Source organism: Drosophila melanogaster, chromosome 3R (assembly GCF_000001215.4).
Source record: "Drosophila melanogaster chromosome 3R".
NCBI classification, from domain to species: domain Eukaryota; kingdom Metazoa; phylum Arthropoda; class Insecta; order Diptera; family Drosophilidae; genus Drosophila; species Drosophila melanogaster.
In genome coordinates, this window is record NT_033777.3 from 12,757,062 (window position 1) to 12,769,826 (window position 12,765).

Sequence of the window (12,765 nt, forward strand, 5' to 3'; positions counted from 1 at the left end):
CGATAGTTTCTTAATCACAAAATATTACAAAGATATTTGAAATTTACCAACCCATAAAAGTAAGAAAAATATTATAGATGCCTAATATGCCACACAGGTTATGCCACAGAGGGTTAAACACATAGTATCTTCAAAAATGACTAGAACTATTCATGGTCAACTTGCCCACTGCTTGAATGCTCCACTTTATCTCCGCTGGTAGGGACTCGCAGAAATCTCGCATAAGCCTCTTTTGGCCAACTTTGCTTTGGCCGCTGATGCTCCAGTTGCCCTTGACTGATTGTCGGTCAGTTAATATCACTGAAGCATGCCCTGGCGACGAAACCCCGATGACAGACAGATAGACCGACAGACAGACAGACAGACGAACAGAAGGACGCACAGACAGCTGACCATATGAGCCCGGCGATGAGTTGGCCAAAAAGCACAGTATTTGGCTCAGGACCCTCGGCTCACATGCGATGAGATAATGAATGCGTTGACGTTCAAGGATTTAATGTGCCGAAACAATGATGAATTAGTGACGAGACAGAAATTTCTCAAGCGCAAAATAATGAGCATTAGGCTGTTGGCATGCCGTATCCTCGAGGACATTCATGATGGCCGCCCCGATGCGGACATTTGGGCCATTGTGCGGACAATTTGCTTTGAATTTACTTGATTGCCGGACGGAATTTGGCGCCATTTAGTTTTTTTTTTATCATTTTCAACAGCGTATTAAATTTACAAAACAGAATTGGAAATTTAAAGCAAGTGAGGGGCTATTTTCAAATTTAAATCGTAATGACTATCACTGGGCAGGGAAACTGAAAGATATGCTGCCTGGAAGAATTTGTCTTTGTCATCGCAGTTGACATTGACATGTGGCACTTTTTTCGATGATACATTAATGCGGTAAGTGTTCTTTAAGAACACTTTAAAGTCACGTTACTTAAATATGCTTAACTGTGCCTATACCCAACTATGATTTATGATTGTTTTTCCTTACAATACAAATCAAACTTATCGAACATTTTCATATCACCATTAAAACAGATTAAATGGCCATTTCAAATGCTGAAATATCTCGAGTTACAACCCGAAAAATGTTTCTGTTTAATTAGCATTTGGATAAAAGCATTTCCTTTCCTCAATTTTTCGTTTGGCATCCGACAGATGCTCATGGTTTTCGTAATTTTAAGGAAAACGAAAAGTGAGAGCTTAGTTACATGATTCGTTACGCCCTAAATGGAATGCATATCTCGGAATTTTCTTGTTAGTTTTATGCTGAGCCACAGCCAGGTCTATTTTAAGCTTGTCAATGCCCTCTGCTTCTGCAAAGTTGCCTCAGTTTTCCGTGTCCCATTTCCATCTGCTCCCCATTTCCATCATAATTTTTTTGCTCAACATGTTATTGCTGCTGGTGGAGTTCCGCACATTTCATCTTGGTTACATTTACTTTCCCTTTCCTCCCACTTTTCTTTCTGTTCATATCAGGCCATATATTCTTGCTTCACTTTAGTTAACATTTTTAGTGGCTTTCGGAGGTGGGGCAAACAACAAAAGATTCATCATCTTTTTTTTTTGCTTCCCGAATAGTTTGCTGGTGGGACTTAAAGCAGGACTTTAACGTTGAGTATCAGATGGTAAAGTGTTTTATGTTGTTATTTTTTCTCCTTTGTGGAGAGTGTATGCGAGCTCCTGACAGTTTTATACACTCGGGAATTGGTGGGGTTTTAGTTTTTGGGGCGGTTTTCCCGAGCATGATACGCCTTGATGGATTGCCTAGGGCTTGTTTTCTGGCATGCCTTCGAATCCGAAAGGTTATCTCTCACTTCTCCGCTGATTAAAGCCAGCGCAGAATGAACTGAACTGTTATAGAATTATGCATAAATTGCGAATAAATATGTAATCAGATGAGCAACTTTCTGCAGCTGCTCTGCAGCTAAAAAACTGCATACTCGCAACTATAAGATGCAGCGACTCGACACTTGATTGCAGTAGCAAAATAAAACTAGTCAGGGGGCGGGAAAAGTTGAGGGGCATGGGGGCGTGGCAAGGATCGAGCAACCCAGCCGGCAAGTAGGTAATAGTTTCAGGTAAAAGCCTGTAAACGAGCAAAACTGGCACAAACGAGCTGCAAGTTGAATGCAGACGAAGATGACGATGATGATGGCATGGAAAAACTGGAAGAAAATGCTGAACTATACCCTCCGAATGGGTAATATCCCTTGCGAAATCAATTGTATCAACATGAATGTAAATATGTGAAACAAGAAAATATTAAATATATAATAGATATTCTAAAACACAAATACTGAACATATACACATTTAAATCTTAATACGTATCAAATTATACTTATGATCCTAAGTAGGCAAAGAAATTCAAAGCCAGATGAAAATGCCCGAGGAAAGCGTATAAGGTGAGTGGATAAAGGTGGAACTCAGGATGGCCAGAGATCCTTGGCAGCTGTGGCAAATGCCGCTCTAGTCGCTGGATCTAAAGGCATTCAGTTGGAAACTGTTTGCCGGTGCCAAGTTGCAGAGTCGGGCTCAAGGAGCAGCCACTTGCCCAGTTCCATTCGGATATCCATTCGCATTCCCATTCCCAATATCCCACTTCCACTTTTATTTATTACATGGCGTATACGCAATGCAAATATTCCGCAATGCATTGTTTATGCTCCTGTTTCGCTTATACTTTTTCACTCAAATATTTGTTCATTTTTTCCATCTTTTGTGCGTCGCTATTTTCGCCGTCTGACAAATTTGGTTTTTGCTTAAATTTATTTCCGTTCTGTGCAATTTTTGTGATTGTTTGTTTTGCCTTTTGCATTTTGCAACTTTTTTAATCATTTTTATAAATTCAGCGCTGCAGTAACCTTTTCAATCCGCAATCTGCCGCCGCATTCTTGGCGTTCCTTTTGCTTTTAATTAAAACGAACTCTCAATACAATATGCTCGGCTCTGCGAGTGCGACGCTTGCCTTTTTTGTTTGCTCTTAATTTTCCTCCATTTCTTTCTATATTTTTTAAAAAAAATTTTTGCGGACTTTTCCTCTTGTTTTTTCGGCTTGGTTTTTGCTACCAGTAGATTTCCCACGTCCCATAGTTTTGCTTGTTTCTACGGTCTCCACAGACGCTGGGGTTTATTTATTGTGTATGTGTGTATATTATGTTTGTATGTTTGTTCTTTTTGGACAACAAAAAGTTGCAAAACTAAAATTAGTAAACTGGGCGGAGCCAAGAGTTGCGAGTGTGATGCGGTGGCCTAAAAATGGAGGAAATGGATCCAACGGAAAAGTGTGCCAATTGCAAAAGTTATTGAAATTTAAGAACAGTTCACTAGTCTGACACATTTCAATCTTCACATTTGTTCTAAAAGTATACTGTAGTTCGAGAAACTTTTTCGTATCAAGAGAGACTTACCGATGTCTTAAACAAAGAACTATGAAATTGATTTAAAATACCACTTTTATATAAACTGCTTGATCATCATTCTTTTATAAAGGCAACATTTTATATTAATCAGGCTTTTGGATTGATTTTTGAATAAGTTCAAGAGCTAAACTGTTGGACAAAATATCATTAACGGCTGGAAAACAAGGAGCCGGAAAATCAAAATAAACGCAGAGAAGAGGACACTTCACCTGCCACGAAGGAGTAGCGGCCAACTTACACGTAAAACTGCAACAAACACTCGGCGAAACTTTTCTCATTTAACGTCGACTCAAACTGAAAAGCTACTCAAAATCTATTTGAGTTTCCCGCGCTGCCAGCGAGTTTTTGCAATAGAATAAAAACCATTGGACACTTTTGCAAAACTAATAACAAAATATTAAGTTTACACAAATTCGAGCCAAAAAAAAAAAAAAAAAATAGGTCGAGCAAGAGGTAAAAACTTTGCTCACTCGCCTGCAATTGACAGCCATTAAAGTTGTCCGCCTTGCGGGCCAATATCAATTTTAATGTTCATTTTCAATTGCAGCGTTTAGGGCGAAAAACTTTGCCAACGCATAAATATTTTCCGGATTTTTTTCCCACAATATTTTCTGTACCAAAGCCATAAAAGTCGAAACGAAACATTGGCCTGCCATTGCATATGTTGCGGAATTTGAAGAGGGAGAGAAAAGGGAATTTCTGTATCCATAAGATACTTTCACATCAGCGCAAATGTCGTCGCATAATGTTTAAGAAAATATATATTTTTCCCATTCGATGCAATGTCGCTACGTTGTTTTTTCCTCATCGTCTGCTTATTTTGCCAAAGTCAAATATTAGCTGAAAAGTTGAGAAAGTTTTCTCAAGCAATTTTGCGCTTACATTTTACGGAGAAGCAGCAGCATCCCGGCAACTTCACGCTGGCTCCTGGTCTATCTGTCAGGCACTTCCCTCGGTTTTCCTCATGGCTTTTCCTGGGCTTCCACTGGGCTGCTGCTTTTCCGCACACCTCCCCCGACCCATTCGACCCCACAGATCTTTATCCCGAGCAGCTGCCTCGGCATCCTTCTTGCGTTTCATTTTCCCCCAAAGTGCATTAAAAAATATTGTTGCTGCATGGTCGGATACGAACAGCGCGTATCATTTTTGATAAAATTCATGGTAATTGTTTCAACTGTGAATTTATCGAAGTTTTTCATGTTACGCACAAAACTTTGCCAAAGCCAACCACTGAGACTTCTCCGGCAGCGAGACAAGGATGAGATCCGGAGATCCAGCAGGAGGAGTTGGCATTGCTTTTTATGGTTCAGTGGGGAGAGATGGAGGAGCAATGGTTTTCAGGCGGATTGAGTGGAGAATGGATGCTTTTGACATCGACACGGCATTGCTGTCAGTTAGCTGCCTCAGTTTGACTCCTTCATCCACAAACCAAAAAGTCTGCTTCAATAGCATGTGGTTGGATGTGTGGCATGAGAGAAGAGGAAATTAACTCTTTAAATTTAACTCCGCTTCAGAGGTTTTTCCAGAGTAGAAAGTGCAATAAGTGCCACTTATTGAGTGGGAAATTTGGAAAATAATTAAGGAGACTTTTATGAATTGGTAACCTTTGTCAGTCTCAATATTTTCAATTATCAAGAGGTATATACACCAATTGGTGGTAAATGTTTTCGAAATCGAAATTAAATCCATTTATAATGGGAAGAAAACACTTTCTGTTTAGCTATTGAACAAAGCTAAAGTCGTTTGCAGGTTTCATTACATTTTTTAATAGCTAGTGACATGTCATTTAATACATAAAGTTAAGATAAACTAAAATGAAGTATTTTCTTTAAATATTTTCTTAAGAATTTAATGCACGAGTTATTATTTTGCTACTGTTGATATGTCGTAATCTTGCTTAGAGCACCCGAAATCCATCTGAACTGTCACACTTGCCACATGCAGAACCGTTTGTTTTGTTTTTGGTCAGACAGCAGCTCATGTGCTACCAAGTTGCATATCTGCCACGTAGATCGACTCCCTGGTGCCAGTTTACTTTGAACAGAGTTTATCAGAGGGAAAGACCCTTACGGCCACATCAAAAAGAATAGTAAAGTTGGAAGTTTTAATTTGGAAACCCAAAACCCCCAGCAAACTGTCTCAATGCACAAGGCCACAACATTTACATTAACTTTTGACCTTATCACAATAAAGCCAATAGAATCAATTTGGGCATCCAAAGAAAACAACAGGGTGCTGGTGATGGCAAGGACGAGGGGCAGGAGCAGTGTTAGATGGAAATGAAATGGAAATGGAAGCAGTACCAGGAAAACGGAGTTTGTCTCGCTCGATGGCAGGACACACAAACAATTGTGTGTATCATTGCCAATAAAACAAACACCAAAGGTTCAAGTTTTTCAACCGAACTTGTGTACTTTTGCATACAGATGCGTACTTTTTGGGGCTCAGTGTGGTCACCACACGAATTCTCGGCTCAGGGGAACTGAAAATGCTTTTACAAAAAATCTCTGGCATAAGTGTAGTGCGACTGCACTAGGGAAACAAAAAACTTATTAAATATACACGCCACTTAAAGTTGTTAAATTTATAGATATAGTACTGAATATCAATTATTCGTTATTATTTCAAGGGAATCTTTTGCAAGCGAAAATGATTTTAAGGAATGTTTATAATATGGTTGAATTTTAAGCTCAAATGTGCTTCATATTTATATGAGATTTCTTTCATTTAGTAAATGTGTACCCTAATCCTATTTTAAACTAAAAGATAATAGCCTATAGCCTATATAATCTGGTAGTGAAACGTCTTTACTTTTCTTAATGAAAACTTTCGAACAGATTTATGGGGACAAATAGTTGGGCACGCATGCAGCTACTCGCAATTGCCACCTTATTGAATTAACAATGGGGGATAAATAAGGCGAACGACTTTATCATAGTCCCACACCCGCCGGAGCATATTTCATGTTAAATTATTACAAATGTACGTGGCTCGGTGGCACATAGGGAAAATGATAATACAATAACAGGATTGGGGCAAACTAAAGTAAAATTTAAACATATTTTCACCCTCAGCTGGGAGTTGTCGGAGGAGTAGGAGTTCGTGTACCAGGCTACGTGGCTTTCTTGATTCAAAGTTATGACTGCTCAAGACGCGGCCGGCGGCTCTAAAATTTATTGTTCGCTACTATGAAAAACTGCTGCGAACGTGGCCCAGACACTTGGCTGTGCAACTACACGAGATTATGATTAATTGTTTGACCGAGAACACGATGCAGCCCCTTCCACTTGAATGGACAGTGGAACAGCAAAGGGTTAAAGAATTAGTCAAAATCATTTCAGAATATAATATATGCCAATACAATATATGTAAAACAAGTGTTATTACTATTTTTATATATTTCGAATTATTTAGTAGAAATGTAGTCCTATATTCGTGTTCATAGTACCAGGCATCACTGTACTGGGTATGGGCGTGGCACGTGTGACACAAGCGCGGTCGATGACACAAAAAGCATGCAGCTCGGTCGCAAGGCAGCTGCTTTGGCTCAGAACATAAATATCGGGCCCAGTGACAAAGCCAAGGCATTAAAAATTAATTTACCCCTCGCAGGGACTGGCTTTGGGGCAAAAATGGAGATGTGGCCAGATAGATGTGGCGCTAATATTTCACGCTCATTTTTGCGTAATTTAAAAACATCAAATATCCAATTAAACTTGCCACAAGCATTCATCTTCAATTTATAATAATTACAAACTAATTAACTCCGATCCCTCGTCCGGGCAACGCCGCCTGCCATCAACCACAAGCAATGCCGAAAATGCGAAAATAATTATTAACAAAAATTAAGTCAAATTATAGCGGAACCCAAAATCCAGTTCCTCACCATGGCAATCGCAGAGCGCTGAGAAATGAGACGTGGAAAAAATGCTTAACTTTCCCCACAGATTTAAAGCGCTCCACAAAGCCAAACTTATACCCCGGGCAGAAAATGACTTTCGGCGGGCGGAGGAAATCTGTTCGCAACTACGGCTCATTATAGACGTTGTCCTGTTTTTTCACTTTAAAGCGGCTGGGAACGAGCCAAACAATATTGTCTGAATTTGCAAAGTCACGCAAAATGCGCTCTGTGTTTCTATGCGTCACTTAAAAAAATGTCAAAGGAAAAATATTATATATATAAACTATTGAAAATTAATATTACTATTTATAAGAGCGTTGTTTATTTAAATAATCGTTTAAGCCATAAAAAAAGTTAAAACAGATATATTAATTTAATTGTGATCGTTTCTTTCGTACACATATAATATTTTTCCAGTGTAGTCCTTTTGTCCAGGGCGAAATGCACGTGGGGCGAAACTTCACCGGCCACAATAGCACGGGCAGGACGAACGAAGTGCGGAATGGACGATGGGGAGCTTGAGCATGTGCGTAACGTTAATGGAATTAGAAAAGTTTTTAAGCAAAGCTGAATATATGAGTGTGATTTTGAAAAAAAGTCCCTCACTGTGCCGAGAGCATCGTACATACATACGCAAGAATTGCGTAATGAAAAAGTTTGCTCCCTCCGTACTACCACTTATGCCCACACCTTAGAATTTTGCTTAGCACGCATATGGGCCGAGTATTTTTCTGACATTTTTCCGGCTAGCGATGGATATGGCGGAAAAGTTTTTGCCATACGCAAATCACTGTCAATGGCAGTCGTAGCTCTGGAAAATAACCAAAATTCACGGCTATTGGCATGCAGAGCTTGAGTTCGCAGGCGAATCACAATTCATGACGGCCTTGGGCATTTTTCCATCTATACATCTTAACACACGTGCGATCTTTGAAAGTTTAAATGAATTTAATTATGGCGCAAATGTTGTATATACTCTCTTAAATATGCTTTATATAAATAAGCTGGTTATTTTCAAAATTTCGTCAAGTGCTGAGCCTCATAATAATATCATTTAATACTTAACCAATGTTGACGCTTTGCATCAACTTTTTTCCAACAATATCTCACATTTAAAAGTTTCACTGAATTATAGGTATTTCATTTATTTAATTTTCTATCCTTGAATAATTGTAACATTTCCTTTTCTGACTGTCAATTAATGACCTGATCGAATCATTTCAATTAACTTCAAGTCAATACCCTAAATCAATTACTTGCCGCATTAAAGTATATTTAATTACTTGTTTAGATAATCCTACGAAGCGGCGAGACAATAACTCCATTTATTTGCCGCCATTAAACTGAAGTAAATAAAATTAACGACTTTTTAAATTAAACCATTTGATTTTACTGCCAAAGTTTGAACATATTTTATGGCCACTAATGCAAATCGAAACGATGCAAATGAAACTTGAGCGGCATTTAAAGCTTTTCCTTTGGCATTTTCCCACGTATACGACTTGCGTGGGTTTTTCATTTTCAGTTAGTTTTCGACAGCTGTAATAGGATCCCGGTTCCGGTGATGAGATGAAATGAGATGAGATGCGAAAAGTTTGCGAAAAGTGTTGGTGCTGCTGCCCACATATCAAAGTGCTATATAAAAAATCAAATTTATATTTATGGGTCGGCGCCACGACATCAGACGGCTGGATGGTCAAGAAAAACTTTGCCGCCCGGCCGGATGGCATTATAATTTCAAAATTTCATTCTGCCTGTTAATAAGGGAGTGCACTTGAAGAAAATAGTGGTGGTTTATAAGGAAACACCTCTTAGTTATTTTAAAACTAAGCTGAAAACTAAGAACTATTCGGAATCCGTATCGGTACTAGGTTTACATAATTTTTATAGGATATTTATTTTCATTAGTATCTTATATTGTAAAGAAAATTCGTATGAATATGTACTTATTTTAAATATTAATATTATAATATTTATATATACATTTGTCTATTTTTTTCCAGTCTAGACGAAGAAGTTGAGCCAGACAAACGAGCCGTTGGCCCTCAAGACCGTTTGTCGGAAAGTCTGCGTGTAAAATTACGCCCGTTGTCTGCCCAGAGGCCATTACGATGGCATTCGATTTCGATTTCGTTTAGTAGCAACAGCGCAAGCTGCTTTGGCAACACTTACAACTTTCGACAGTTGAAACGGCCTCGGGCTTGGGCGGGAAAATTGTGGGAAAATCGGTTCGTGGAGCGAAAAGGGGAGGCGTGTAGTCAAGCGCTGCGGGACACATAAATCATATTTCCCAGCGAGAGTCGTTCAAGGAGCTGCCATTGATAAATGGAAAGGATCAACTTTAAGCTGTGCTGTGTTACAATGACTTAACAAAGGACAAGTGGCGAGTACAAATAAACATTATTCGGTTCAAAACGATTTGCATTTAATCGATAGATCTCTTTAAGCTTGTGTCTGGTTATTGAATATAATATATTTTTGGTAACCTTTTAGAGGCTTACATATATTTGCTTTGAGGGAAAGAAAATGTGTAATCTTCTAACTTAATATCTCGAGATTGTATAAACACAGTAAATAAATGTTGGAATTGGCTTAAAGTTGTTCAGTTGAATTGCCAAAAATGGTTATCCACCAAATCCTAAGGCTTAAATTGAAATAGTCCAATAAACTAATTGTTTATGCATCAATTTGCAATAAATGAATGCCTCGTTAAGCGGATGGTTCAGTTTTTCATATGGTCTTTAATAATTTTCTGATATGGAAGCATTTTACCATTGTTTCTTTTGCTTTTCTTCACCCCATTTTCTTTTTTATTTTTTGTGTGCTGTGTTTTGCGGTGTTTATTTGTACATCGATGTGAAAATGGAAAAATATTAACATCTGGTTTTTATGAAGCGACCGCTCAACTATTGCCCCGTAATTCGCATTGTTATTGATATCATTATCATTATTATGGCTATTTTCGGGTTTTTATGGCCAAAGTTGGTGCTACGCTTGGGATCTCGCATAAATGAATTTAATTATTCCGGAATTCCCCATTCGAGCACCAAGCACGTTGTACTCAGCTGGGCGATGGCATTAATATGGATGCTGGTCGACCTGTTGCCTAATGGCTTAACAAATCTGGCTGAATAGCGAGAATAATTACAATTACCACGCGGCGTATACGCAATGTGTGTGTGTGTGTGTGTGTGTGTGCTTAGCACACTGAGCTGTGTGGAGGGTGGAATTTTGCAAAGTTTGAGTGGCTCTCGGAGGCAAAGTCTTGGCGCTACGAAGTGCCCACGGCATGACGGTCACATTGTTGGCATCAGCCATTGTTGACAGCCAAAGCCGCCGTCACACTTGCCACAGCAACAATAACAACAAATGCAGCGGCAAGAACAACAACAAGTTAGGAGCAACAGCCATGCAACGCCAACAACACAGGTACACACAAATAACGCCAGCAGGCCAACAACAATAACAAATAGTTGTTGACATTTATGCCGGCGAATGTCACATGCCAGGCACGCCCCTCAGCGCAAAGCAGTAAGCAAGTGCACTGGAAGAAAGTGTCTGTAGAGAAAATCAAGGAAGTGCACAAAAATGACTTTAACTTTGAATTAAAGGGGGGTATAAATACAAAAGTAGTTTGTTTCCATAATTATAAAAAAAACGGAGTGTTGCTTTAAATATTAAAATATATATATATACATTTTTACTTTAATTTTCTTTTAAATTTTTTCCAAGTGAAGCAGCAATGCCGACCAGGATAGACACAGAAACAGAAGAAGGGGGTCTGCTGCAAATGCATCCCCTTTGCCAACATGGGAAAGTGACGGGGGAAGTCAAGGGCAGCTTCTGGAGTTCTTGTGAGGGGCCTAATACTTAAAGTTCTGAAGCTTAAACTTATTTAAACACAATGGCCTTGTACAAAGAAATGAATGAATGAATTGCACGGTGATTTGATTCTAAGCAACAGCAATTTAAAGAAAACGCAAAGTCAGTTGTTGGAAAATAAGTATAAACAACAACACAATGGAGAGAAAAATCCAACCAAATAGCATCTGAAAAAGACACCAGCACTTTACTTGGTATTTTGCATTAAAATAAAAACGAGAAATAATAAATTTACTTAAGCATCCCCACTGCAAATTCCACTCAATCATAATTTGGCATTCCTTTTGCCAGCTGTGGAGTTGCAACTGTTTGCGGAATCTCAAGTTGAGCTGTTAAGCTTTTTGGGCTTAATGTAAAACTGAAATATATTTATTAATTTAAATAATTTCCGGGCCAAAAAGAAGCTCTGACAACGGAGTAAGGAATACATATATCCTCGCTTATATAACACCGTTTCCTTGTTGTTGCCCTGAATTTATGTTGCTTGTGCATCGTTGCTATTTTTCACAATTACTGTGTTTGTGTATATGCATGGTATAAAGCGAGTTTATGGCCTTTTGTACGGTGATACAAATTAATAAAATATTTTAATTAAATGGGTTGAAATGCTGACGACTTGAGTTATTGCAGTTTGAGGTGGCCCTAAAATGTTTTCATAACAGGCTAGCCTGTCAGTGCAGTTCAGGAGATTATATTCTTGCCTTCGTCAAGTTGAAATCAATCGAAAAGCTTGTAGTTAACCTCTGACATTTAACACACACTTAATACGGTTAAGACGTAATTACTTAAGCTGTCGGGCCAAGAAATCAACGCCGGCCATCTACCAATCCGAGTCAATTGACAAATGACACAGTAATTACTTCCAATGATGTGGTAACATTTTTACAGCATCGGGGGTGGTGATCTCGACAAAACATTAACAGGATGTCAGACTGCAGCAGCTAACTGGGCAATTTGCTGCAATCCAGTTAGCTGGAAAGCTGCTGAGCAATTTGCCCGGCCATTATTCATGGCACATATTGGTCCAGAAACCGGAGACCACACCGGACCAGACCAGGCTACCAGTCGCCACTTACCAGTTACCAGCTACCAGTAACTACCAAGAACCCGGCCAAACGAGCGGCAAAAGTGGCAAATCTTTGTTCACACCTCTGAAAATCCGGGGGATGGAGCGCCGATTCGATTCGATTTGGCTCTGGGTCGCATGTGTTTGGCCAGCTATTTTTATGGATTCCTGCGTATGTCCTTTTGGTCAACCTTAAAAGTGTTTTCCTCTACATAAATTTGCTATAAAAACCATTTAAACGGAAACGTTTCAAACATTCAAAGGGGAAGCGATGCCAAATACTGCACCGACAGAAAAGTGGTTATGATTTATAATGAAATTATAAAATATACTTTGCTTTTAAATAATTAAATAACATGATCACCTTGTATGCGGTGATAGTTATGGACTATCTTTGTTGGCGATTTCATTTTCATAAAAACTATTTTGCCCAGTGTATCCAAGGACAAGAAGGAGCAAAGATTGGGCCCCAGTCTGGACACATGGGTACGCTCT

General features: G+C 38.9%; 1 protein-coding gene and 2 long non-coding RNA genes across 4 annotated transcripts in view; 1 reads left to right on the forward strand and 2 right to left on the reverse strand.

Moving 5' to 3' along the window:
- beat-Vc (beaten path Vc) overlaps positions 1-12,765 on the reverse strand; it is a 37,181-nt gene that overhangs the window by 11,026 nt on the left and 13,390 nt on the right. The gene's annotated exons all lie outside the window — the stretch shown is intronic.
- Positions 10,117-10,407, reverse strand: lncRNA:CR44233 (long non-coding RNA:CR44233). The gene has a single exon (NR_074002.1). It is a non-coding gene; the product is annotated as a long non-coding RNA:CR44233 (long non-coding RNA).
- Positions 10,566-11,296, forward strand: lncRNA:CR44232 (long non-coding RNA:CR44232). 2 transcript variants are annotated; one of them, NR_074003.1, is made up of 2 exons: positions 10,566-10,751; positions 11,060-11,296. It is a non-coding gene; the product is annotated as a long non-coding RNA:CR44232 (long non-coding RNA). The 2 variants fall into 2 exon arrangements; NR_074004.1 differs by lacking the exon at positions 11,060-11,296 and having other exon boundaries at positions 10,566-10,966.